Genomic DNA, 9,882 nt, shown 5'->3' on the forward strand with positions numbered 1-9,882 from the left:
TTTGTTGAGCCCAGAAAGCACAATGGACTTAGGCCCACTGCCAAAAGGTTCAGGGTAAGAGCTGGGAATTGAAGACTGTGTGTTGAGGTGAATTAGGGAAATGAGGCCCCACAGAATACCCACAGGGAGAAGATCTCTAATGGCGAGTCTGTTTAAATTTCACATTGTGACATATGAGGGAATCTCCCTTCCTGCCCCCACCCCTCCCAACGAACCCCACCAGAATGTCTCCATTCGTAGCTATGACTTCAGGCTTGGGGATGCCAATGGGCCTGCTGAATATGGTCTTACAGTGCTACAAGATTGAGAGGAGAGAGCAGCCAACAAGCATCTGGGCTCTGTCCATAGCAGAAAATGGAAGGGCAGTGATTGGCTGGCCTGGTCCAATCCAAACTCTGGATGCAGCCACACCCTAAACAAGCAAAACTCATTTTGAGTTTTAACGGGGAGAATATGGACAAATAGCACCTGTAAAACTAGAAAATAAGCAATAAACTTTCCCAGAGAGAAATCAATTCCTTCCCACCTCATCTCGAAGGTAAAGGTTGTCTATCCCCCACTTCACATATGTCCAGTGTTGAAAGTAACATTAGAACAAAAGTCATCTTCAAAACCAGCCCGTTATTCTAAAGGGCATAAAAGGCCAGTAGTGTCTCTGAGAAATCAGAGCACCAGAAAGTTAAGGTAAGGATGTCTTCGTATGTGAGAAAAGGACAACAGAAACCTGTCTACATTTGTGTAGGCAACAGTAAGACTGACACAAAGTACATGTGATGAAATATTTAGGTTTATTTTTTAAAAATCAAATTATGTTTTACTGACAACAAGAAGGCTCAGCTGGCTGATCCATAAAGAACACAGAGGGTCACAACATTTTGAAATATTGCTGAGATCCCCACAAGGTCAAGGCCTAATTTGACCTCATCCCAGGTCTGCATATTCTCTTCAACTCAAGGCATTAATTTCGGCCTCCACATCCACTTAAAAAAAAAGGAAAAAACGCAATGGGTCACATCTGTAATCCTGGCACTTTGTGAGGCCGAAGTGGGTGGATCACATGAGGTCAGGAGTTCGAAACCAGCCTGGCCAACATGGTGAAACCCCATCTCTACTAAAAATACAAAAATTAGACAAGCGTGGTGGTACATGCCTGTAATCCCAACTACTCGGGAGGCTGAGGCAGGAGAATCGCTTGAACCCGGGAGGTGGAGGTTGCAGTGAGTTGAGATGGTGCCATTGCACTCCAGCCTGGGCAACAAGAGTAAAACTCTGTCTCAAAAAAAAAAAGGAGGGTTCTATCTGGCTACATTGGCCAGGCTGGTCTTGAACTCCTGGCCTCAAGTGATCCTTCTGCTTTGGCCTTCCATAGTGCTGGGATTACAGGCAAGAGTCACTGTGCCCAGCCCCTTCAGCCCCTGTTAGTGTGTTGACCTCAGAACTGGCTATGAAAGGCTTTGTGTTTCAGTGTCTTGCAGACCAAAGTGACTCAGACTTCATTTTGCACGTACATCCCCCAGGGGATCCTGCGAACCTGCAGATTCTGGTATAGGAGGTCTGAGGTGGGACCCAGGACCCTGCAATTCTGGTAAGCTGGGTGATGCTGATGCTCCTGGTTCCTGGGCGGGGCTTGAATAGCCAGGGCCTAGCAATGGTTGCCAAACCTGGTTGTGTCTCAGAATCACTTGTCGAGCTGGTTAAAGCAGACAGCTTCCAGTCCCTGCGCCCACAAGGGTTTCCGATGACAAGGTCCTGGGCTGTGTGTTTTTAACAAGCTCCTCTGGTGATTCTGTTGCACCCTCCACTGTATATGTGTCGGGCGTGGGGAGGGCCACAGGTGCCACGGCTGCTAGATCTGCTTCAGCTACTTCTTCACTGCATGTCCTTATCCAAATCATTTAACCACACTGAGTGATTCAACTCATGCATTGGGGTGGGGGTTCTATAAAACAGCCTAGTTTGGTTAATGAAACATCATTGAGTCTTTCCCGGTTTGGTAAAAACATAGGAATCATCATCACACCATTTCATTTTCTCTCCCTGCTACCCAAATATCTTTCTGAAATGGTTTGGAGAGACTGTTAAGAATTGTTACCTTCGTACCTGTCACGAAGGTAACTCCAGCATACTGAGTGGATAGAGTAGCGTGATAAACGAAGCATTCTTATTAACCATCTATGTATGGTCACCGTATAAGCCATTCACTCATCATATATTTCAAAGCATTAGGATATAAGAAAATCCACTTAGCACCAAAAGTTTTTTAAAGCTCTCATCACTGATTCAGAAAACCTTCTAGTGGTGAACAGGGCTTTAAGGGCCTCATTATGCATGCCTCTCCGTTATCTAACTGCAAGGATAGTTGAATAGTCAACAGCTTCAGAAAACTGCATGGCATTTTATACTTTAAGGACACATTCATGTCCAGCTGCCAGTTCTTTTAGAATTTATTATACATCAGGCACTGTCCTCCAGGTTTTATATGTATCCTCTCTTAATCCTCACAGAAACCTGTAAAAGCAGTACTGTCATTCCCACTTTAGAGATAGAAAACTGAGGCCCAAAGAGGTAAATGAATTGCTTAATGTAAGCCAACCATCAGCTGAAAAGCTGGTGTTCAAACCCAGGACTCTCTGCCTACACAGACTGTGCCCTTAATCACTATACTACACTTCCACCTTTCACATCGACCACAACCTTTGACACAGTTCACGACAGTTCTTTAATATAGATTGGGAAGACTTTTACCCCTAGAGAGAGATGAGGGCTTGGGGAGGAGAAACATCAGAAGGCTGCCTGCAATGGGCAGTTCAATGGTGTGTATGCTGGGGGAGAAGGTGTCCTGTGTACTGACGTTCTTTTTTCCAAACTCCATCCTTCCCCTTCCCAATACATAACCTAACCTAACCCCTTAGATCTCCTTCCTATCCATGGCTTATGAATGAAGCTCCACCATGAGTGGTTTCCTTTTTGCTTCCATTTGGCCAAGGGTAATAAATGTGTGCTACAGAATGCCCCCGCCCCTCCTGTCCATGGCAGGCATTGCTAATGGATGACAGCTCTTTCCTTCAGGGAGGTGAATGTGGCCGCACCACCCTTCCTGGCAGAGGACTCCAGCCAGTCTGTTAGGGCTGAGATTTGAAAAGAATGTGGTTGCCTCTCAGCATTAAGCCTTACAGGCAGTAACAGAAATAGCATGTAGAAATGGCGAAGTAGAAACACCATGTATCTGAGAACTTTGAAGTCTGGGTTTTAATCCTGGCTCTGATGCCAACTTGTGACTTTGTGCAAGTTATGTCTCACTCTGGCCTCAGTTTATTGATCTGTAAGTGAAGGGGGTTGGTCTCTATAGAGAACGTAAAGTTTATTCCAAGAATAACATCCTAGGTTCTGACAGGTCTTCAAAGCCAGACGGAGCTCACCAGGGGAAAGAAAGGCCCTGTCAGTGTTGACATGATTGTGTGGCCAGATTTGTGTAAGAAAACATCCCCACACATGAAAACCACCCTGGAGAGCCCACTGTGCCTCACTGTCTGTGTCTGTGCAGGATAAAGCATCTATAAGTGGAAGAAAAAGCAAACACAATGTCATTTGTTCACATTATGAGAAACAATGTGTCAGAGACCCCACCTCCAGACTGCCCGGAGTAGGTGCTCTCTCCAGAACAGAACTTCAGTTGTGGGGGGGTCAAGAATCCATCCTAGGTGATGTGGAAAGAGGGGATCTGGAGCTTGAGGCATAGCTGCTCAGTTCTTCTGTGGCTCCCAGGCTCCAACTCTGTCTTCCCTTCTAAGCTGGGAGACAGCTCAAAGTTCCTCCTCCTTTGTTGAACTCAGACATTCAGGACTCTGGCTGTGGCATTCCATGCCAGCCCAGATGATAACAGCTAACATTTACTGAGTTCTTGCAGGGAACCAGGCATTGTGAGGTGCCTGGACCCTTCTAACAGTCTCGTGAGGTAGGAACTACTATCATCCTCACTTTAGGGCTAAGGGAATGAAGGCTCAGAGAGGTTAACTTGCCCAAGGAGGCACAGTAGTAAGAGGCAGAGCCATCATTGGTCATGGGCAGGCAGACTCCAGAGCCCTGTATTTTAGCCACATAATATGGCTGGTGGCTCCAGAGAGTCTCAGATATTCTATGTAGCATGGTCAAATGACTGCCTTCCCTTTTGGATTTAAACTATAGGTGGGGGCCGGGCGCGGTGGCTCACGCCTATAATCCCAGCACTTTGGGAGGCCAAGGTGGGTGGATCATGAGGTCAAGAGATCGAGACCATCCTGGTCAACATGGTGAAACCCGTCTCTACTAAAAATACAAAAATTAGCTGGGCATGGTGGTGCACGCCTGTAGTCCCAGCTACTCGGGAGGCTGAGGCAGGAGAATTGCTTGAACCCAGGAGGCGGAGGTTGCAGTGAGCTGAGATCGTGCCATTGCACTCCAGTCTGGGTAACAACAGCAAAACTCCATCTCAATAAATAAATAAACAAACAAACAAACTGTAAGTGGGTAGGGGCCATGTCTTACTCATTCCGCTCCGTACCTATGGTACCTGGCATACCTCATGGCATGTAAGAGTTGGTGCTTAGTGATTCTCTGGTTAATGTATGCACACGTAGATGAGTGAGTAGAATCCAGAAGGCAGAAGTTAAGGAGCCATGCCTCCTCTCTGAATTATAAACTTCTTGAAAAGAAAGCATTTAAACTATTTATTAAATGCCTACTATATGCCAGGTATTGTTCTTAGTGTTTGATGTGATTGGTTGCATTAATCATCACAACAACCAAACGAGGTACAATCCCCTACCTCCTTTACGTGCAGAGGAAGCTGAGCTCTAGGATTATAGCAAATCGTCCAAGATCACACAGATTTAAGTGGCAGAGCTGTGATTCAAACTCAGGCCTATCTGACTCCAAAGTGCCATGATCATTCATGTCATTCCATGACAGGAGGTGTGTTCTTACTAGTGTGAGTCCAAAATGAAATCACCCTGGCCAAGGATAACTTCTTGAGTTGAATGACAGCTCAATGACAGGTACTGGTGGCTGGTTCCTCAGATTCCCAGATAATGCTAAGATTCTAAGGCAGGGCCAACAACACAAAGCCCAGTTATGATTGGTGGCAGGAAGCTATCTGGGGCTCCAGCAGGGTTTTGCAATAATAGAATCTAAAGCTGGAGCTTCATTAGTTTGCTGATGCTAATCTTACTTTAGGAATACAAGTGGGGGCGTTGTACTCGGGAAAGATCTTGGACTGAGTCTAGGAGCCAGGCAGCAAGGCTTATGGCAAGAGCCTGTGTCCTAAGAACTAACAATTTGGGCTGTAAAGATGGCTAGTAATCTAACCAGCCAAGGCATGGTGGCTCACGCCTATAATCCCAGCACTTTGGGGGGCCGAGGCGGGTGGATCACGAGGTCAAAAGATCAAGACCATCCTGGTCAACATGGTGAAACCCCATCTCTACTAAAAATACAAAAAAATTAGCCAGGCGTGGTGGCACATGCCTGTAGTCCCAGCTACTCGGGAGGCTGAGGCAGAAGAATTGCTTGAACCCGGAGGTGGAGGTTGCAGTGAGCTGAGATGACGCCACTGCACTCCAGCCTGGTAACAGAGCAAGACTCCATCTCAAAAAAACAAAAAAACAAAAATTAGCTGGGCATGGTGGTGCACGCTTGTAGTCCCAGCTACTCGAGAGGCGGAGGCAGAATTGCTTGAACCCAGGAGGCGGAGGTTGCAGTAAGCCGAGATCGCACCATTGCACTCCAGCCTGGGTAACAAGAGCAAAACTCTGTCGCAAAAACAAAAACAAACAAACAAAAAAACCTCCATCTCCTCACCTGTGTAATGAGAAGTCCATGGGTCATCTCTAATATCCCCTCCAGCCCAGAAAATCTCCATTCCTAACCTCCCCCCTTTCTCCCGTCACTGCTAAAGTACCCAGTCAGAGACCACTGTATCTTTGACTAGATAAAAGCCCTGGTAGAGAGGAAACCTCTAAGTAACAGGACATAATTAGTAAGACTATACAGGTACCCAGTGCAAGAGGAAATAGCCAGCACATTCACTCATTCATTAAAAAGACACGTATTTCTTTCAACCATGTACCAGACATTGTTGAGTGCATTGATGAACAGAAAATGCAAATAAAATTCAAAAAGCTAAAAGCTACATACCGACCCTATGCTATTTCTTACACCAAGACTGATGAAAGGGTGATAGTGGGAGGTGAGAAGCCATATTGATCAAATATTAATCAACATTAATAATACAAGCAAAAATATAAAACTACAATAGTAATAAGTGCTTTGAAGGCAAAATGCAGAGTGTTATAGGAGGTCAGAGAAAATTGACCTAATGAGGGGGCCAGAGGCTTGATCTGATAACAAGGTGAAGAGGTACCAGGGAACAGAGCCTTCCATGCAGAGAGAATAGATGTGCAAAGGCTCTTTGGCTGCAGAAAGCAGGATGAGTTGGTAGAATTAGTAAAAATTTCTGTGTGGTTGTAAAAAGAGTAAGAGGAGTCTGGAGAAGAAAGAACCAAGGGGCCTAACTATGTATATATTTTCTGTGCCATGGTAGGAACTTTTATGTTTATCTTAAGAGCGATACTATACTATTTAAGGTATGTGTGCGTGCATGTGTGTGAGTGTGTGTGTGCGTGTGTGTGTGGTGTGTGTGTTTGAAAGAGAGAGAGCTGGTCAAAGCTGTCTTTGAAAAGATCACTCTGGGTATTATATGGAGAATGGACAGAGGCAGGTCACGGTGTTGTGACTGAGTCACAGAACCTGGTAATTCTGTTGGCTCCTCCACTGTACATGATTACAGCATTCTTGCTGGGCAGAACTATGGATTCTGTCTAGATTCCATGGCTGTCTACCTGCTGGAATCCTGCCTCCACCAACATCTCTGGGCAGCCTGTGTACCCATGTTTTAAGTTAAACTAAATATAAGGCAAACCTTATATTTAGTGGGAGTGGGCTTCAGTGTCCCACAGGGCTCAGGGCATGTCTTCAGTGGCTGTTCACACTGGAGATGCGGCTTCCAGATGTGGAGAACACAAGCATTCTTCCCCCGAGGCAGGATCAGACAGTGAAATTCTGCCTTGGAAATCAAACCACACCCCCACCCCGCAACACACACACATCTGTGTTACCCCACGTATCGGTCGGAGACTTTTTCCCTGGACAAATGATGATTTATGAGAGGCTGTTCTGTTTCCCGCCTTTCTCCTGCTCTATTTTAGGAGAACATAACTAGACCATGTGTTTTTGCTTAGCCTGACGCATTCTGAGCAAGCTTTCTATATTCCGTGTGCCGATGAAAGGTCTTTGCTTAAGAAGTTGAAGAAAAGAAAAGAAAAAAAAAATGAAAGTGAGCCCAACCCCCACCTCCCCTGGTTGGCTAAAGGAAAGGTCATTATCCATACGCTGGAGTCCCACTGAGAACCCCCAGGGCAGACTGAGCTGGCCTTTTATGATCAGACTCTGGGGTAGACCAACACTCCCACACACCCCACTTCATGGATGAAGAAAGCTGGGAGGGACGAAAGGTGGGAGCAGTGGCTGCGTTTTAGCCTCTTAGACTCACTAAGCACTTTCCCTCCTTGGGGCATTTGAACCTGTGGTTCTCGCTGCCTGAAATCCTCTCCTTCCCACTCTTCACACCCTCAGGACTCAGCTTAAATCACATCTCTCCACAGCAGCCGTTCCTTCCCGATCACTCCATCCAAAGCAAGTCTCCCCGAAATTGTGCACCTCAGCACCCCACTTGTTTCTTTTGTGACAATGATCATACGTGGTAATTATTACATTTAATTTTTTACTTACTTTTGCTTTTTGCTTCTTTCTTTCATTTGGCCAGGGGTTGGCAAACTATGGCCCATAGGCCCAATGTGATCCCACTGCCTGTTTTTATAAATAAAGCTTTATTGGAATGTAGTCACCCATGCTCATTTATATTCATTTAGAGATGGAGTTGCACTCATTCTGCTGGCCAGGCTGGAGTGCAGTGGTGCAATCCCAGCCTTCTGCAAGCTCCATTTCCCAGGTTCAAGAAATTCTCCTGCCTCAGTCTCCCAAGTAGCCAGGATTACAGGCACGCACCACCACACCCAGCTGATTTTTGTATTTTTAGTAGAGACAGGGTTTTGCCATGTTGGCCAGGCTGGTCTTGAACTCCTGACTTCAAGTGTTCTGCCCGCGTTGGCCTCCCAAAGCGCTAAGATTACATGCACCAGCCACTGTACCCAGCCTCACACTCATTTCTTTACAGAGTGTCTATGGCTGCTTTCACCATACAAGGCAAAGGTGAATGGTTGTGACAGAGACTATTTCAAGCCTAAAATATTTACTATCTGATGTGTTACAGAAAAAGTTTAGTGATCCCTGGAGTAGACTGCCAGCTACATGAGGGCAGAGACTAAGCTTTGCTTCTCTAGCAGTGTGTTACTGGTACCTATCTCAGACTCTGGACCATCACAGGTGTCTGATAGGCATTTGCTGCAAGACAAACCCTTGCAAGTGCCAGGTTGGAACTGCTGAGTCAATGACCAAGAGGGACCTCAGGATCTCTTTTGTTGGCTTTATTTAAGGTTTGCCTTATATTTAGTTTAAGTTAAAACCAGGAAAATATATTTCAGTTTCCTAATATAGTGCCTTAAACAAAATAAAAGGCAAAGTTTTAAGGGAGGAGGGAATCCCTCAAACTGGATTTTAAAAGACCAACTGAGCAATAAATATCAACAATTCTGATTTATGAGGCCACAAGGAGTTGTCCCTAGCTACAATAGCAAGCTCAAAGGAGGCAGCCCAAATGGACAGAAATACAGGGGCTACATAAAAGCAAATAAAATACAATAATTTACTAGTTTGATTTTCCTCCAAGCAGGCAAACACTTCCTGCTGATAAATGGTGAGCATTTGTGCAAATCTTAATCAAGCCTTTGGGAAAACACTTCTGTAGCACAATCAAGATTTTTAAAAAAGCCACCCAGTCATGGGAAAATATTAGCAGTGATTTAACTGGACACAGTGATGGAATACTTTGAACATTATAATTTGATCAGAGACATCCAATGTGGATTTATGTGAGGGAGAGTTTAATACCTAACCTGTTGGAAGTAAGTTTCCTGGATGAATTACTACCATGGGAGATAAGGTCGAGGCAGATATTTACATGCCTCTCAAAAAGCCTGGGGCATAGTTTTACGTATTATTGGCCAACAAAACATATGAGGAGAAATTAGGAGCCTATTAAACACATAGTGCCAAAGCCCACACTCATTTCATTTTTCAAGCTGGACAAAAGGTAAGCAGCCAGGTAGACTGAGTGAAGCTTACTGTGTATAAATAACAAACAAACTGAGAAAACGGAAAATAAACCAGTTAAATACAGTCAACCTTTCAGCCTTCTGGTTACCTACTAGTATTTGTTTTGAATCTTTTGATCCAAATGTTATAATTCAGGCAAAGATATAACATGAACCAGGATGAGCATCAAAGAAATTGCAGTCAATCTGAGTTGTTAGGAGCTGAACCTCCTGGAGATAAGCAAAGGGACCCCTTTACCTTAAAGCATACCTGCTCCATATCACTTCCACACACTGCAAAATACATTTCCTGTGCCAATTAGGGCCTTTAATACATTTCCAGTGAAGAAGGCTCTAAAAGATAGTAGGTATGGTCGATGTGTCCAAAACAGTCTGCAGATCATAACCAGGACCAGAACCAGAACTAGGGAGAGGTGTGTAAGACGCACCCAGGGCACACCTTTAAAGGAGGCACACTTGCAGTTATGGCTCTGCACTTCCACATCCCTGAGAGAGGGCCTCCTTAAATGGTACACCCTGGGCACCTTGCATGTCTCAGCACACTCTATGCTGTATG

At 45.2% G+C, this 9,882-nt stretch overlaps 1 protein-coding gene across 3 annotated transcripts in view; it reads right to left on the reverse strand.

Moving 5' to 3' along the window:
* Positions 1 to 9,882, reverse strand: part of SLIT3 (slit guidance ligand 3) — a 641,188-nt gene that overhangs the window by 292,867 nt on the left and 338,439 nt on the right. The window lies entirely within an intron of this gene.

This window comes from Callithrix jacchus, chromosome 2 (assembly GCF_049354715.1).
Source record: "Callithrix jacchus isolate 240 chromosome 2, calJac240_pri, whole genome shotgun sequence".
Taxonomy (NCBI): Eukaryota; Metazoa; Chordata; class Mammalia; order Primates; family Cebidae; genus Callithrix; species Callithrix jacchus.